Source organism: Drosophila hydei, unplaced genomic scaffold (assembly GCF_003285905.1).
Source record: "Drosophila hydei strain 15085-1641.00,03,60 unplaced genomic scaffold, DhydRS2 tig00000364-arrow-arrow-pilon, whole genome shotgun sequence".
Classification (NCBI taxonomy): domain Eukaryota; kingdom Metazoa; phylum Arthropoda; class Insecta; order Diptera; family Drosophilidae; genus Drosophila; species Drosophila hydei.
In genome coordinates this window covers 385666-404353 of record NW_022045718.1, presented here as the reverse complement: position 1 = coordinate 404353, position 18688 = coordinate 385666, and the positions used below count along the sequence as shown (strand labels likewise).

Below are 18688 nucleotides of genomic sequence, written 5' to 3'. Positions count from 1 at the left end.
AAATTTAGATAACCAAATGAGTCTACTTTAACGAATGTAAAGAAGTTTTTATGTGAAGTCATACCATTCTGTTTTTTGACCTCTTATCTATAGATAAACAAATAGATAAAGTCTTGAATGCAACAAAATGAAACTTTGGAACACAACCGGGTGACAAATACTTAAGTATAAATATATATATGTTGACTAATTATTTAACATTTTTTAAATAATAATATTTTATATGTATTTTAAAGAAATATGTTTTTTAATATAATATAATTTATTATTATTAATAGTATAAATATTTTTTATAGTTTATGTTGCATACAACATTTTTTTTATATTATATAATATATATTTAGTATATATATTATAGTTATATATTATATTTATATTATAGTTATAATATATTTTGTATATTTTAATTATATATATAAATTTTTGCCTTATTAGTAATATATTTTTATATTAGTATAATATAATAAATTTATACAATATGTTCCATTAAACTTTATTCGCGTCTAGGACAGACAATAAAATATCTATCACGATGTAAAGACTGAAATGTACTTTAAAATTAATATTTTTAAATTTATAAAAATATATATATATATAATAATATATATACTGATGGTCGATGAAGTCGATGGTAACTACGCTGACAAAAAACCATATAAAATCATATATTTCGCAATTAATACTTCCAATTCATTAACATAATTCAGTTAGAGTTTATAGAACCGAAACCCTGCACTTATACAAAGAGATCAAATCCCCACATAGATACTTCGATAACATTGACCATCCAAACGTACCGAAACTAAACAAAAATGCCAAAATGAGTAACAATTAATGTTAGAAAATTATGAATGTGACAGACAAATTTTATATGCCTGTAGGTGCTGAACAAACACAAGCACTAAACATACCATTGAAACTCGGCTACCGTTGAGCACACGCAACTCTGATAGAGTCTAAAAAAAATAAAACTCATAGTGCACACGCATAGCTCGTTGCAGTGCAGCGCGGCGCAGTTAAACATAATTTGCCATAACTTTTGATGCCGTCACATATCTATGAATTTATCAAATAATCAGACCGTGTCTAATGCCCAGCAATGATACTGAAAATGAGCAAAAAAAAAGAGGCTAATACAAATACAAAGCTTGGTCATAAAACACCCGAGGAAAACTGAAAGCTATTTGCCAGCGTACTTGCAGCAAGAGATACAAAAAGCATAAAAAGACAAAGGCATTAAATTACAAGTGGCTAATGTTGTAGCCAGCCCACCCTGAAACGGCAACCCGACTATTCAGTATATATACATATATATATAAGTATATATAGTCGCTGCCAAAACTCCGTGCTTGTCTAAACTTGATTTCAAAGTTAAACCAACCTTAACCAACATTTATAGACATCAAACGTTGCAAAAACTATGCGGCGTAAAGAAGCAAACGCGGCGCAGCTAAAAAATTAAAACCAAAAAACGAAACAAAAAAAAAAATACAACAAAAAATAGCTAAGATTTTTGGTATCTCGTTTTAATTTTTTTTTGTTTTGGGTTTTTGGTTTTAAACTTGATTTGCAAAAATTTGCGTTGAAGGTGAAGTCTTGTTATTGAGGCAGGCAGGCCAGGCCGGCAGGCAGGCAGGCAACAGGCAAAATGTTGAGTACACGAAGCCAAGCAATGAAAGATGAAGCCCAAGAGCAGTTGATGGGTAATTAAGCAACTTTTTGAGGTTGTACTGAATGAATGGAAAACAGAGTGCCGAAGCGAGCAGAAAGAGCTACGACATAGACCTTGAAGCTGGGCAGCGCCAACATTGCGAAGAGACTGGAGCAACAGAACCTTTTTTAATAATAAGTAAGAAGAAGGGCGAGGGCGAGCTGTGAGCTGCAAGTTCAGTTCGCTAGAGGTGCGCGCTAAAGCGTAATAGCTGTATGCCTTATAGCAGAAGATACATTGTAGTAAATCAAAAGGAATAAAGCTTTGACTCGCATCTATATTACAATCAAGTATACTCATTTAAGTATAAAAGCGTTTACATTTTCAGCCAATATTATAAAGTACATTGTAAATTTAACATGAACTTTGACAGGTTGAAAAACGACAAAAATATACTGGTTTCAGAATTTGCATAATGTTTGTTAGTATATACAAAGGATCATAGCTTTTAGATCATTGTCTGAAGTTCATTGTAAATTTAACATGAACTTTGGCAAGTTGAAAACACATAAAACACATTTCAGATATTTCTACTCTATTAATTAGAATTAATAAGCGTTTATATATTTGAGTTCGTATTATGAAGTACATTGTAAATTTAACATGCACTTTGACATGTTCAAAAATCATATAAATATATTTATTTGACATATTTGCACATTGTTAATTAGAATATGCGAAAAATGCATTGTCTGAAGTACATTGTATATTTAACATGAATTGTAATTATATTTATATACATTTTATTATGATTTTCTTTACAAACTAAGTCATTGTAAATTTAACATGGAGTTTAACATGATTAAAAAGTAAGCTTATATTAATTTAAAAAAGTTTAAACTGTATAAGAACTGAAAGCTAACTGAGTTACTAATAAACTTGCACTGATACATTGAGAATTTAACATGAACTTTAACATGTTGACTAAGTAAAAATGTTAAAAGATTGTAAAAATATATATACATTATTTGCCATAACATCAGGCCAAAGTACTGCTACCTGCTTATTTATGATTCAGGTGCTCAGCCCATTTGGTCCTATTCGAAATACTTTTGAAAGAACTCTGTCAACACGGCGACAGAGTGTTGGCCGGTCAACGGTCTATATAAATATTTGATAATTGCAGCCACAGCAATTTTCAATGAATAATGCAAATCGCAATAAAAAGACAAACAGTGTACACTGAACAACAAATACGAGTATTCAAATGCATTATGAATGCCGAAAACGCCTCACGTTTAAATGGGCCAATCGCGCCGGCCTAATAAATGTGGGAAGTGTGACAAATGCTATTGGTCCTTACATAAGCTACTTAAAGCACCTGGCTAACGTTATTTAACTAGCATAAAGAATACCAATGTGGGTAATTAGAAGACGTCTTGTCTAGTATTTTCTTTGACGCGCGTCTGGTCACTGTCTGCGAGTGCATCAGCTGCTCAGGTTCACATTACAAAACTGTTTGACTGCACAGTGAAACAAGCATAAAAATAAAGTGAAATTCTGGCATTAAATTCGCCAAAATAAATGTGCTCGACTAGTGAATACCTCGTAGTTATGACAGATACAGCATTGACTTTGATCTATAAAAAACTATCAAAATTTAGAAAGTTAAGCAATAAAAAAAAAAGATTTCCCAACTTAAGCTGCCTTTGATAATATCTCTACTTCTTAACAGGTTCAGAGTATACATACTCATTTATCGATATATATCGATTTCAAGTAATATCTATCAAAAACTCAACAGTTTAGGTAAACATCTTGTAATTAATATTTTGCTATTCGAATTCCAATGAGATTTTCTTGTGCTAAGATATTAATAATAATAAATATAATAAGCATCTTGACTTCAACGGATTATATATCAAATTTTGTTTGTGATAAACAACATGCGACAGGTCATCTAGTAGTTGTTGTTGCTGCTGCTGTGGGTGATTGACATATTGAGGCATGTGTTGGACTAGAAGTTGTAGGCGCATTTAGGTCTATGGCACGTACTTTACCTATGTATATGAGTGTGTGTGTGGGTGGATACATTGAAGGTGGGCGTTCAAAAAGCTGTCTGCTATGCTGTGAGCTTCGAACAAAATTTATGAAGCTTTCTTTTCAAAAAATAAAATATAAGATTTGATACTTATTTTTAGTAAATATTTTACATCAATTTCTGCCTCCCAAATATACATTAATTTTAATTAAAATTATAATAAAAGTATTTGAAAACAGGGCATATCTAGCATGCTGCTAAAAGCTGACTGCTATGCCATAACTACCCAGTTCTTATCTGCACAGACAAAAGCTGATTGCTAAGAGTTTATGTGGAACTTTAAGAGTTAGCAAAAGAAAAACAATTTATATAGAAAAATATAGATTTGACAGTTGAAAGTTTGAACTGAAAACTTTAGACACATGACACCAGAGCTTTCAACTTTTCTTATAATACAAAATAAAACGTGCCACACTCTGGAGCTTATGTGTCTTTATCTATGCCAAAAGAAACTATCATATATTGAAAGCAATTTGCAATGCACACAGCAAGTGTGTAATAACGGCGAGCTGGAGATGAAAATGATTTTCTTTTCTGCATAGCAAAGCCCGAAATGCAATCGCGCTGTCTGCATATAAATTATGCTGTCAGCTAACCCCAACAGCAGCAACTTAATAGTCAAAGTCCTGCAGAGAAATGCGTCTGATAAGGAGATAAAAATAAAATGCAATTATTTTATTCTTATTTTTCGCCAAGTACAGCGCTGCTGCATTAGCAGTGGCAGGGGTTTATAACAAAGCTGAGTCGTAAAAAAAAAGTTTTCTATGTGCTGTAAGTGTGGTTGTGTGTGTGTGTGTGGGGCGTCAACACGACGACACAGTGGAATTTTCATCAAAGTTTTTTCGCAGTTCAAAAAAAGAGCAGCTTAAGGCGCCTAGCAGCAAGCTGCAGAGACATTTATATATATGTATATATATATCTATATATATAGAGAGAGAGAGCTCTAGCTGTTGACAACATTTGATTGATGCGGCCGCCTTCAACTTGACCACGCCCACAGCGCCAATTAAGACGCACTTAAAATTCAAACACAGAGAGAGAGCGCGAGCGAAAAGCAGCCAAAACAAGAAATGAAATAAATAACAAGCCATATTCATAGGCATTGATTCTTATGTAAGCGGCTTATAAATTTCATGTTGTTGCTTTCTGGAAAACTGATTCTGATTTTGATTTCGTCTTGTTGTTAAGCTCGTGTGGGTGCCGTTTGTTGTTGTTCTCCAGCAGCTGTTGTTCTTCTAAAAATTATATAAATGGAAAATATGTGTTTGCAGGCACTTAGAAGCAAAATTATAGCTCTGCTTTTTCCTACTTTTTTTGCCTTTCGGTAAGTCGTGCACGAGTTTCTTAAATGCTACGAGCCACAATTTGAAATTGATAAAAAAAAAAAGAAAATAATAAGAAATTGAGGAGTAACAAAATGAAGCTAGCCTTCAGCGCCCAGCAAATTGTTTTGGGAAGCGTGAACAGTCAATTGTTTTGGGCTATTGGAAATTTGAATTTCAAATTGAGCAGCAGATTGTGGGTGAGTCTAGAACAAGATGTGGGCAGCGAGGCTGCCGGCAATCAATTAAGTACATTATAAATAAGCAGAAACTTGATTTCAGTTTCAAATTAATTGCGGCCCACAAACTGAATGTTTTCTATAATGCTGAGAGAGTTTTACCTGAAAGGGCTTACAGAAAAGTTTAAGTAATATAAGAATAGCAAGGAGTATAACTACCATACATAGACTGCTGTAAGACTTTAATTACAGCCTCTGCTTCTGATTCTCTTAGCCAAGAACTAAAACAAAACAATTAAGAATCTTTCAGTTGGGCGCTACCGACTGCATAATACTCATTCAATAACTTTTGATATGAGGGTATATCACTTTACAACATACATATATAAACATATATTATTTATATACATATAATTATATAATTATATATTTAATAGATCAGAGTTGCATCTTTAAGTATCTAGTTTTGAATATATTTGATTTAATCTCTTTCTTTTTAGATGCGTATTATGAGTATTATTATTAGTATTATTATTATTATTAGATGAGTATATATTCCAAATCTCATTCAAATCAAATTCCTAGCAGCAATAGTCTTGACAGAATATGTACAAACCACTATATAGTCAGATCCGCTTTGCCACAGCCCCAGTAGGCGTGAACCTATAATTTGTTCGTCTGTAGAGGATTTTAACAGTAACTCAAGCTGGTGGGCCAGTTCTAAAACTATGTAATATAGAGTTTTAGCAGGTTTGCCACGCCTAAAATAGGCGCACATCCATCCACTATATCTACCTGAGCTCAGATTGTCAACGAGCGTTTATATTTACCACTCTTACTAATAATATTTCTATTGTATAAGATATGCTATTTTCCGGCTTACTACGCCTCTAGTAAGCACCTAGGGAAAGCCTTCACGACACAGCTAAATCTCAAATCTGTAGCTACAAAAGTTTGCATTCAATGCATAAAGCTAATATGCCCTTTATCAGTGCGTGAATAAGTTTAGTAATATTTGGCAACATAATCGATTAAGTTGTGAAACTTCTGGCCAAAATTGTGCTAGCTGCAATTGGACGGAATGTTATATAAGCCGCAAATCTGTTGCGACAAGTCAAGTTATAAAAGTATCTAAAAGCGCCAAAAAGTCAAGTAACAAGTCGAACTTTTAGCTTCAGTAGTTAAAAGTTTTAACACTGTTTGTTGTCGTTGTTATTATTGTTGTTGTTGCTCGGTTTGACAACAAAAATACGGCAATAGCAATTAAATTGCTTTTTGCTTTTTGCTTTTGTTGTAGGCTCAATTCAAGACGAGCGCAATTAAAATGAGAAACTTTATTCATATAGTCGACGTCGACGTCGACGTCGACGTTGTTGCTGTTGGCCACACTAATTGCAATTGACAAAAGTGAAAGTGGGCGAGCGAAACATACAAAAATTAATAGATTTATATGAGCTGCAACTAAATTAAATTGAAAATAGATATGTATATATATGCAACAAAGTTATTACGTGGGCGCACAAAGCTTCGGCTTGTTTGTCATTGCTAAAAAAGTTAACAAAACTAGGTTTTCTTTTATTTTATTTTATTTTTTTTTTTGCTTTTGCCGTTGCTGTTGCTGGCCGCACAAAGCCTTTGGTTTGTCTAGAGTTGATGAGTAATTTACAGGCATTTTTCTATGCCAAGTTTTTTGGGCGCTGCTTTGCCTTTGCCTCTGAAATAGTTTCGGCTTCGGTTTCAGTTTCAGTTTTTCAACTTGCCATGAAATATGAAACAACTTTATTTCATTGTCAGTGGGTCTGTGCGGTTGGAAAAACCGGCTAAGCTGGGAGCTAGGCCCGAAAAAAAAAGAAAAAAAAAAACAAAACATACAGCCTAGCGCGTTAGAAAAAAAAAATGGTAACGAAACGAAACCAAACGAAAGTGAAAGTAGGCCAAACTCATCAGCGTGGCCAAGAGAGGCTACACTATGTGTGAGTGTGTTTTGTAGGCCTAAACCCAAAAACCGTTTGCACTCGTAACTCTATCTGAAATATCTGTCCCACTCCAACTATTTAGCCCTCTCTCTTTTTGCGTCTTTCGTCGTTTTCATTTCACTTTCGTTTTCTGTTGCCGCATCAAAGAAAAGTGAAAATTATGCAGTGAAAATGCTGAACAGACGTTGCGTTGATTTAGTCATTAAATGTTTGCAACTGGGAAAGTGGCATAAAATTCGAATGGATTTCATAGTAGATATATATATATATATATAAATATATATATGTGTGTGTATATAGCACATAAATACAATCTGAATTGAGTGGAACGCTGACGATTTGTATTTACATAACTATAAAACTTTGTGCTTTCCATTCGCATTTGAAACGTGGCTACGGACTTGAGTCAAAATCAACTTTTGATTTCGATTTTAACACATTTTCTGCTTGGCAAAATTAAGATTAATTTTGTTGCATTCAATCACATGATATAGTTAATTTTTTAGATATATATATATATATTCAAAATAGCTCCCACGCTGGCTGTAAACTAAAAATGACCAGCGCGTATTTGCTGCAAATAAAATCATAAAAATCGCCACAAATTTCCACTCGACGTTCAGTTTAAGCGATATAAAAAAGTCATAAAATCAATTTCAATCGAAAAGGCAAAAAAAAAAAAACACAAAAAAATTGAGAGAAACGCCAAATACCAAAACATACTCAAGAAATTATGAGCGGCAATAGAAATATGCCGAAATATGCCACAAACAGCCAAGAAAACAAAAACAAAAACAAAAATGAAGCAAATTGGAAGCTATAAATCAAAGACCAAAATATGCGCAAAAATGTTTGAGAATAAATAAGATTACTCTGAGCGGGAGTGCACAGCTAGAAGATGCTCTCACCAAACGCAATTATTACTATATTAATGATCGGCCCGAGGTACTTTATAAATATCATTAGCATAAGCAATATCAGTTTTATTATGCTATGAATCTTCATTATTAACAATATCATTCTCATTACAATTCTTTGAAATTAGCCTTATTTATTTTATAATCATTATTATTGTTACTTTTATTTTTATGAACAGTAACTCTATCATCATAATTCTTATTGTTATCCGTACTATAATTGTCATTTGTATTAACATTCTCAGGTTTATCATGCTCATAATATTCATTATCATTGTCATTTATAATAATTATTGTCTATCATCACAATTCTTATTATTATCTGTAGAATAGCTCAAGAGCTTCCCTTGAAATTGGTTTTTGTACTAAGCCAATATAATATATAAATTGTGTTAGTGTCCTCTTAAGTCTCTCTAAATTAGCTTAGACTTTTCCTGAATAAGAATACATACAGACTTCAAAGCTACGCAGTTAGCTTTAACCATCCAAGGAGTTTCAGGGTATTATAAGATTGAGTCACAGACAATGCAACGTACCCGACTCTCTCTCTTTCTTTCTCTCTCTCTGCCATGGCTAAATTTGATGGCAAGGTGTCATAGACTTGGCGTGACCTGGCGTCGCCATCTCCGTTGCCGTTGCCGTTGCCAGCGAACAGTTAAGTGGCAGATACATTTGTATTTGGAGTATTTCGTTTAGTTTGTCGCTACATTTGTATCTGTGCGAGCGACAACCACAATGACAGACGGAACGTGCAATTAATGATTGCTGATTTCGGGGCGTGATGTCGCAATATTCAATGAGCTTCTAATGACTCGCACATGAGTCCATATATCGTCTGCTGTTTCACATTTCTTTTCGTGCCTGTCTGCACATACAGTTAGGTTTTTGTCTAAGTCTAGACCAGGTAAATCCACAGTTACGGCTACAGCTACAGCAGCTGCTATTTAATTACGGCTCTGAGCAACGTTTGCCATGTGATGTCTTGTTTTTTTCCATTGCTTCGAGAATTTTGACAAATTCTCGTTGGAATTCCTTAACAACAAAATTGTAGAAGGCTTAAATTAGCAAAGGGTAAGAATTTCGAAAATATGCCAAAAATGTTGTGTGTGAACAATGTAGATAATTATCAACTCTGAATGAGAAATCATTAAAAATTATGGTTTTTTGTGTCTTTATTTAAATTTTAAGCAAGAAATGGGGATTAAAATGGGCAATGGGATTTTTGGAAGATTTGTTGTCTTAAGCTAAAATTTGAGCTTATTTTATGCCTTTAACATTTCGTGCGCATAGTAAAACATTTATGTCTGCTTAGATATCTAATTCGCATATAATATTTAATGCTTTCATCAATTATTATACTATATTATTGAATTATAGTTATTTTATAATAAAAATAACTAAAGTTTGACATAATCTAGCCTATTTTTTCTCTCTAAGATTAAAAAATTAACTAAAAATCTGCAATCTTTTTTTAACTCATTTCCAATTAATTTAAAAAATTAAATTAATTAAATTAAATTAATTAAATTAATTTAAATGAATTATTAAATAATATTAATATATTATATTATATACAGTTGTCATTAGTTTTATTTTTATCTTTTTTTTATTCCTTTTTATTATTATTATTATTTCTTGGCTTTTATTTTTCTTTTAATTTTTTTTTATTTTTTCATTTTTAATTTTTTTTTATTATTTCCTTTTTTAATTTTTTTTATTTTTATTTTTTTTTTTTAATTTTTTTTTATTTTTATTTTTATTTTAATTTTTTTATTTTTTTTTTTAATTTTTTTTTAAATTTTTTTATTCTTATTTTATTTATTTGTTTTTTTTTTTATTTTTATTTATTTTTCAACATTGCTAATTAGTGCAACATTTAATTACTTTATTAGCATTTTTATTTTTAGGGCCAACAACACCAACATCTTGCACAGACAATTGCATAGCTTACAGCAGCTGTCATTTGAGGCTTGAACAACGCATTCGTCTTAATGCCACTCGTTTTCCTTACTTTATCTCAAGTTCTTTGTGCTCAAGTCTTATTTACTTCTGCTCAATTTTCTTCTTTTTTTGTGCACTTACCCTGCATTTTCGGCTGCAGCAATTGACATCTGTTGTTGGGGCTCATCTGTTAGCTGCAGCGTTAGATGTGCCCGTTGTTGTTGCTGCTGCAGTTGCTGTTAATGTGGTTGCTGCTTGTCGTTGATTTGATGTCTAACTGTGGGGGCTACACATAAAAACGCGCTACCAAAACGTAAATGAAACACTGCAAAGAGAAAGGAGAGAACATTTTATTAGCATTTTCCAACAGTTCTTTTTAATACTTTTATGACAATTTTTTTTATTCTTTTTTATTATATTATTTTTAACAAAACGTTGTTGGGCTTGACATAAGTTGCCACACTCGACAAACACACGCACACACACAAACACACTCTAGTAGCATTTTGCCTCGGGAAAACAAGAAAAACTGGCAAAAGCAAATGCCAGCTGGCCACTTGAAGACTCAAGTTACAAGAAACACTTAGGGTCGAGCCTCCTTCGACCCTGCCCCGCCTCACCCCACACCCTTCCAAGCTGCCCAAAACAAAAAAAAAAAACCGTACAAAACCTAGCGAAATTAGTAAAAGGCGCCAAGTGTGAATTTCTTTCTCTGTCTCGCTCTATGGATCGGGAGTTGCGCAGGGTTTTTAGGTTCGTCGGGGCAGACGTTACGTAGGGGCCGCCTTTGTGTGCTTGCCGCTGGCAAAGTGCAAGTTTTTCTTTTCGGCCAGCAAGGGTTAACGGTTTAAAGCTTAGGTCTGCAAGTGCTCAAAGTACAGTGGTTACTATGTTTATGATTTTTCATTTTCTCAGAGTTACCAAAACATAATTCGAATTAGATTTGGTTAGCCATAAAGGTCGGCTAAAATAAATGAGTTGAAATCTGGGCTTAGGTGAAGATATGCGAAAATGTGATTATTGAAAAAGCGAAGCTTAGCCTAAGGTTCATTCTTTCAGAAGAATCTGTATAAAGAAAAGATAAAGCGTAAAGGTTAGAAAAAGAGACACAAGCCTGTTTTGCTTTAAAAATATTTGTATATTAGATTATATATTTATACACTATATATTTATATAATATAACTATATATTTTTACATAAAAATATATTTATAAACTTTATCGAAGCATACAAAAAAAAATAATAAATATATATATATATATCTGAAATTTCGGTATATATTGCTGTACAAACTTCTTATAGAATTAATAGATTTTCTATTATAAATATTTATTTTAATAATTAATTTTTTTAATTTATTTATTTTTTAATAATAAATTTATTATAAAATAATTTGTTTTGTATAAAAATAATATATATTTATAGCTTTTCTTTTTTGAATGATTTTTTTGTTATTATTTCTGAAGCTTCTTCCTCACTTTTCATTGTTTAATGTGCTGTATATACATTTATTTGTTATTAAAATTGTTATCAATTTTACTTTTAACATTCTAAATAAACAAAAATAATTTAAGATTTAAAGCATTTTTCTTGCAGTATTTCATTAAATTAAATCATTTCTACATCAGAGCTGCAAAAGCTTAAGCCCATAGCCTTATAGAGATCTCTTGCAATGTTGCGTGTGTGCATGTTTATGTATGTGTGTATTTATGTGCTTTGAGTTTGAGAAGCTGCTGTTGAGGCTTTTTCTTTATCTTCTTTGCTTGTCCTTTCCTCTCGTAAGCTCATCAGCTGCATAATCCGCATGTGAGACAACGCATTCAGCTGTCATATGTGTGTAACTGTGTGTGTATGTGTGAGAGAGTTATTTTTCCCTTGTTGCCAACGTGTCGTATACTCAACGCAGCCACCACCCAACAAAACAAAAAAGTTTTTTGTATTTATTTTTCATCTTTTTTTTATTTTGCCGCTGCATTCTTGTTGGCTTCATATATATTTTTTCGCACAGAGAGCAAGAGAGAAAGAGAGAGAGAGCGAGAGCATATTTTTATTGTATTTGCTCTTTAAATAAACAACAACATTTGCTGTTGAACACACACACACGCACAACAACTGCAACTGCATTGCGTTTTTGTTTTATTTTGTTTTCTCTTATTGTTTTTGCCTTTGGCAGTGCGCCCTGCGCTCCCCGTCGCTCTTTTCTTTCTTCTCTCGCCCTTCCCTCTACACACTCCATCTGCATACTGTTCGTTGCATTGCCCTGCCCCGGAGCAGCAAAACATGTTTTATATAATTTCCTGTACGCGTGGCACAAAAGCAGAAGCAGAAGCATAATCTCCATTGCTATCTCTGTCGCTTTCGATGTCTGCCGTCTCCCTCTAACATTCGTTGGCATTCTTTTGTCATGTGTTTTTACTGATAATAATAATGCATTTGCTGCAGTTGTTGCTGTTGCTTTTCATTGTTTATAATTGTTGCGTTGTGTGGGCGCCTTCAGATACATAGATACATTGCTATATACATATCTCCCATAACTGTCACATAAATATATATGTATATACAATATTTTCTTGTACTGTGTAAATTGCATTTCAGATATTTTTTCCTGCCTTTTGATTGATTAAAACAAAGCCCACCCAGCACATTGTTTTCTTCTTGTCACAAAACTTGTGAACAAAATATATAATAAACATGCAACATACTATATTCCTCTATGTGGGCGTGGCAGTCAATGAGAAAACACGCAATTTGCAGCTTGACTTGGCTTGGTTGGCAGAAAGATTATCAGTTGACAAGGCATAAGCAAGTAGATAGATTAAATTATATATTGTTAAATTAAATTTTATTTAAAGATTAATATCGATGTAAAGAATAGTGATTTTAAGTAAAGGAGTTTTAATTGCAATGCTTTATCTTAATCTGAATTTGCATCTAAATCTGAATAAGCGAAATGCTATCAATTCAAATACAATTATATTAATTAAATATTTGATATATTCTATTTGATATAATCTTAAGTTTCAACAATTCAACATTTGCTCAAAGCTCAGCGTAGCTTGAGTGCATCAGTACATGCAAAGCCAATACAAATCAATTTACACTCACTCACATACACACACATTAACATCGAGCTCACGCCGTTGTAACAGAGAACAGTATGCTTTACCTGCTAAATATATACCCACTGTTTTAACCCACACAGACAGCGCATAAATCCCAAGTCTCCATGCCCCCGCCCCGTCGACAACAAGTTTGGCTTGATCCCCACACAAAATCCAAACTTTTGACACTCGCTCCCAGGCTCGCTGCAATTGAGTGTAATTTTAATTTAATTAAAATCTAAGCACGTCTGCAAAATATAAGAAATACTATAATTACGTTTTCGACATGAGAAATTTCGCTGAAATCGCGCCACACTAAAGCTACACAAGCAACAGCAACACAGCTACAAAAAACTTCTTGCGTTTCTAAACGGTGATTTAGCCATTAAGCTAACGGTAAAATGTGCAGAATCTTGCGCGCAGACAGAGCAGCAAAAGAAGCTTAAGTAGAAGCATTGCCAGTAATGTAGCATGAGACTAAAGAGAGAAGGAGAAGGGAGAAGGGCGCGCAGGTAGTCAACGTTGATTTTTCGTTTGCGCGTTTTGTGCGACTCTTCGCAGCGACCGTTGCATAACTCAAAACCGCTCTCTCGCTCTCTGTCAAAGTGTAGTTTCTATATTGAAGCTTGCATTTAGTTGTTGTAGCTGAACTTGCTCTCGCAGTTCCAAGTAGAGTTGTTTTTTGTTCTTCTACAACGCAGCCGGCTAATTCGTTAGCTGTGTGCGTGGCTCCGGCTGTACGTTATGTAACCAAAGAGAACCATACGATAAGGCAAAATCCAAAACCAAACTGAAATGCACATTCCAACAATTTCACTCAAGCGAGAATCAAACAATTTGTCAATTCGTCATGCGCTCCAGTCACGGAAATACAAATAAGCAAAGCTGCGATATTATTAAGTATTTCTCTTCATGTCGTGTTTTTTCTTTCGGTTATTTGTTTACTCCCGAAATTTACACGCAATAAATAAATACAGGGCGCACAAAGAGGCAGGCAGGCAGCCGCAGACAGCGACGGCTATGGGCGAGTGAGAGCGACTGAGTGAGTGAGCAAGGCAAACTGTATGTGTGTGTGTTTGTGTACTATCAAAATGCGTTTTGTTTACGTTTTGCCTGCCACTCGATGCAGTTTTTTTCCTTATTCTTCCTAAGTTGCTGATAAAAATAAAGCCACAAACAACATTTGAAGCAAAGACGAGGAGAGACGACAATAAGGCGTACAAGATCTAGACTTGTGTAAAAAATATATCAAGCGCAAAAAGGCAAGAGTAGGAGAGCCTATGTGTGTGGGACAGAGAAAGCGAGAGGGGGGAGAAAAAGAGAGTGAGAGGTAGAGCAGTGCCACGAACGGCGCTTTTAATTAACATGGCTTTGTGAAAATTTAGTGAATTCCATTTAATGAAGTGGCGTGTTAATTAACAGTACCCACAGCTCCAGAAAACCAGATCCATCGAGTCCCCATACATCTAGTATGGAGCTTATCGTAATAAGTAATTGTTGCTCATGAAGCACTCGCTTGGAACTAATAGCTTCAAGTTTGATCTTAACTATATATTTGACTAACTTAATGTCATAGTATTAGTGAGCTTTCATTTCAGCGCTGAGCACAGCTTTCATGCCGCAGTTAAGGGCCAATCAGATAAGCTACTAAATGTTATGTCTAAGAACACGTACTCATATCTTTAAAAAGCCACAAACTCTTATCGAACGTATATTTAAATACCGAAATTTAGATGTATAAATAGCTTTCATATATTATCTTTACAACATCAATTAAACAATTCAGAAAGCGTTTGCTTTTAGAGGAAAGATACGTAAATTTGTAATATATTCAAAAGAAAAAATATATTGAATTTTTTATTTTAAGAAAATTATTAAAAAATAGAATGTTAAATAATTATTTATTAGAAAATATATTTGATGGATTGGACCATAAATAAAAATATAAAGGAAAATGTAATATTTATTATATTTATTATAAAGGAAAAAAATTTCATTAATTATACCCTGATCCCATTAAAAATGGGAAATCAGGGTATAATGGTTTTGTGCAAATGTATGTAACAGGCAGAAGGAGGCGTGGCAGACCCCATAAAGTATATATATTCTTGATCAGGACGACAAGCCGAGTCGATTGAGCCCTGTCCGTCTGTCTGTCTGTCCGTCTGTCCGTCTGTCCGTCTGTCCGTCTGTCCGTCTGTCCGTATGTGTGAACGCGTGGATCTCAGCATCTATAAGAGCTAGAGACTTGAAATTTTTTTTGTAGGTCCGTGTATAGCACGCGCAGGTCAAGTTTGTTTCAAATATTCGATAACTATTCGCATTTAATTGTTATCGAATAAAAACATTATTGAAATGCAGTAAATAAATTATATCTCGAACGTCTTAAGAGCTAGAGCCTCCAAATTTTGTATTTAGTGTTATGTATATTTTATGCAATTTTGATTTTTGTTGGATTTTGGATACCGGCTCCAAATTCCCCCAAATTCTTAGAATTTAAGTTTAGTTGGAACTAGGGCCATTATGTGAAGGCGTTTGCATCTCAACCAAGCCAATAGGATATGTAGATCATATGCTGAAAATTTCATTAAAATCCATTAAGTAAAACAGAAGTTATTAAACAAAACGTTTGGCCAATTTGCAAAAGCACATGTCAGCAGCGCCACGCGCACGCATTTTTCCTATGCGTGTGCACACATACATTCAAATGCGTGTATACTTTTCTATTCCAAGAATTGAAATTGCGATTGAATTGTGCTGAATTATTAGCTGCTACTTATGTTCAAATTTGCAACAGCTCGCGTAAGAAGGGCAGTGGCTGCGTTGGTAGAGGCACCTCTCGGATGCAGCTTGGTCCGGGTTCGAGACCAGAGGAGATGAAATGTTTTTTATTGTTTTATATTATTTATTTATTTTTTTTTTTTAGTTATGAAGTGGCGGTGTTGGTAGAGTTTGTGCACGTTGCGCAAATAATCCGGGTTCGAATCCTGGTCTCGCAATGTCGATTTTTATTTGTTTTCTTTTTTTTTTAATACTCGATACAAACTACGGAAAATATTACAAAACTCAAAGGACTGGGATCAGGGTATCTCCTAGTCGGGCACCCCGACTAGAGCTTTCTTACTTGTTTTATATTAACAATTTTTTGATTTAGAATTTTTTTAAAATTAAATTTAAGTTTTTAATTAATAACCTCAAGTTATACATTTTTAAGCATTTTAGATTTAAAGCTGTTTTTAAAGGTTTTTGTAAATATAAATTTAAATTTTTTATTGCTTGAATAGGATTTTATTATATGTTCTCTTTTCTATCTTTAGATTATTCAAAGTTATATATATAACACATTTTATATGCTTTATATATACACGTACTATACCTGAGTATATGGGTCTATATCTCATTCTTTTCTTTTTTATTTTAGATACCTGAAGCATACTTGAGATACATTGGGAAGCGCGTGCTGAGTGCGCTGGCTTTTTACAAAGATAACATTTCGTTTGTTGTACAATTTCGCTTATTTACTTAGCATTATTAATGCCTGATTGTTGTTGCTGCTGCTGTTGTGTGTGCTCCTTATTTGGGGCACGGCGCATCGCTTTAAAAATTGTTATACGTTTTCTTGCGTACGCGACAGTAAAATATTTTCGCTTATTTTATATATTTTTTTATTATTGTTTGTGGAGAAAAAAATGAGTTTATGTATTTTAAACTGACCTCATTACGAGCGCTTGCTCAAGCGAATTGCTGTGTGAGAAATGTAGCTGAAGATTTGTTTGGAATGTTTAAGCTGCTCTCTAGACGCTACGCATTCTAGCTGTAAAAGTTGAGGCACCTTTATTAGTAAATTACATTTGCCGCCCGAGTAATCCGTGGACATTTACAAGACATAGTACTTGTAACGACAAATGTAATCATAAACAAGAAACATCGAGCGATCCCCACGGCACAATTCAAGTGGCTGATAAACCACAGTGGAAACTCTGCGCTTATCTGGGTCTGTTCGTTATTATTATTAATATTATATCAGTTGTAAAAACAAATAAGCACTCCAATAAGAATTTACTGTAGCTGAACGCCTTCTACAGGTGCAGGGCGACTCCGTCGAATTGCTGAAAGTTATGAAGGTCTTTCAATGTGTGTCTGGATGTCGCGTAACTCAAGCTAAAAGTCAATTTATCAAATGTACACAAACAATTATTTTGTATATAATTTACACATAATTTACGGTACAGGTCTTTTCCGCTCTGTCGAATTACTTATATAAGTAATTGTTTATTTTATTTCGGATTAAATATGATTGGTAAAACTGTCACGTAAATATATATATATATATATATATATATATATATTTTTTTTTTTATTGTATTTTTTTAAGCTTTTGGGTGGGTCGCACGTGACGTCGCTGGGAGTGTAGAAAATGCGTACATCGAGCTTCAGCTTACATAAACTTATCAAATTTATTAGATATGAAAAATTTCATAATGCGAGATTATATCTCTGAGTGTTAATCGAGAAATTTATTTACCTACAAAAAAATATTCTTGATAATAAATGAATAATTCAGATAAAGTGCAAAGATATAAAATACAAAAATTATTCGGAAAATTAAAATTTAAGTTATGACAAAATATTTTTATATCGGACAGGAAATGGGTGGAAAAGGTACAAAATATTTTTAAGAAAAAAATAAAAAATAAAAAAAAAAAACAAAAAACTTAGGATTTAGAAAACTCTAGATGTAATACTCAAAAAGAATTTTTGATAATAATTCAGCTATTATTTAACTAACTAATTTGATTGGTATAGACGTTTCGATGCTTTATTTGTGTTTCTGATAGAGCTCTTTAAATATTATGTTTCCTCAATGTAAAACCAGTTTATCTTCGACCTCAGCTAATAGTTTTTTTACATTTTCACATAGATTCCTAGAGCTCTTTCTTTTATAGTCAAATTAAAGTTAATTATTTGTTCACACTTCTTGTTTAAACAGGATATGGCCAGCGTTTAAGAACTCCCTAAGTTCAAGCACTTGAAAAGTCATTAAAATTGCACAAGACACGCTCAAACGACAACGACGACGACGACGACAACTCCACGATCATTTTTATTGGCCATTACCTCAGGCGCATAACAATTTCCAGCCGATCCAAAAGCCCAGACTTCAACTGAAGCCAACTTATCAGTTACCAAAGTATTTCCGCATAGCGCACAACCGACAAGAAGAAGAATGCAAAAGAAGAAGCACAAGAAGTACAAGAAGTCGAGAGCCATGGACGTAGTGCTCGCATAGGTATCAAACTGCGGGCCAGACCCATGAAAAGACCCATCGAAATGGAAATGGAAATGAAAATGGGAAAGGTTTATCTATGTGTGTAGGTGTATGTGCGTGTGCGTGTGCGTGTGTGCGTATAGGGGCACATGTTTTGCATATCAGCGCTGTCGGGGTCGGATAGCCAACGTGGGGGTGGGTGGGGATACCGTTGGCTCAAGACCATTTCGA

The 18688-nt window shown here is 33.6% G+C and overlaps 1 long non-coding RNA gene across 2 annotated transcripts in view; it reads right to left on the bottom strand.

The window, feature by feature from the left end:
- LOC111593165 overlaps positions 1-18688 on the bottom strand; it is a 102430-nt gene that overhangs the window by 48870 nt on the left and 34872 nt on the right. For both annotated transcript variants that reach the window (XR_002751021.2, XR_002751020.2), the window contains exon 2: positions 10229-10412. This is a non-coding gene — a long non-coding RNA (uncharacterized LOC111593165). The remainder of the gene's footprint in view (positions 1-10228; positions 10413-18688) is intronic.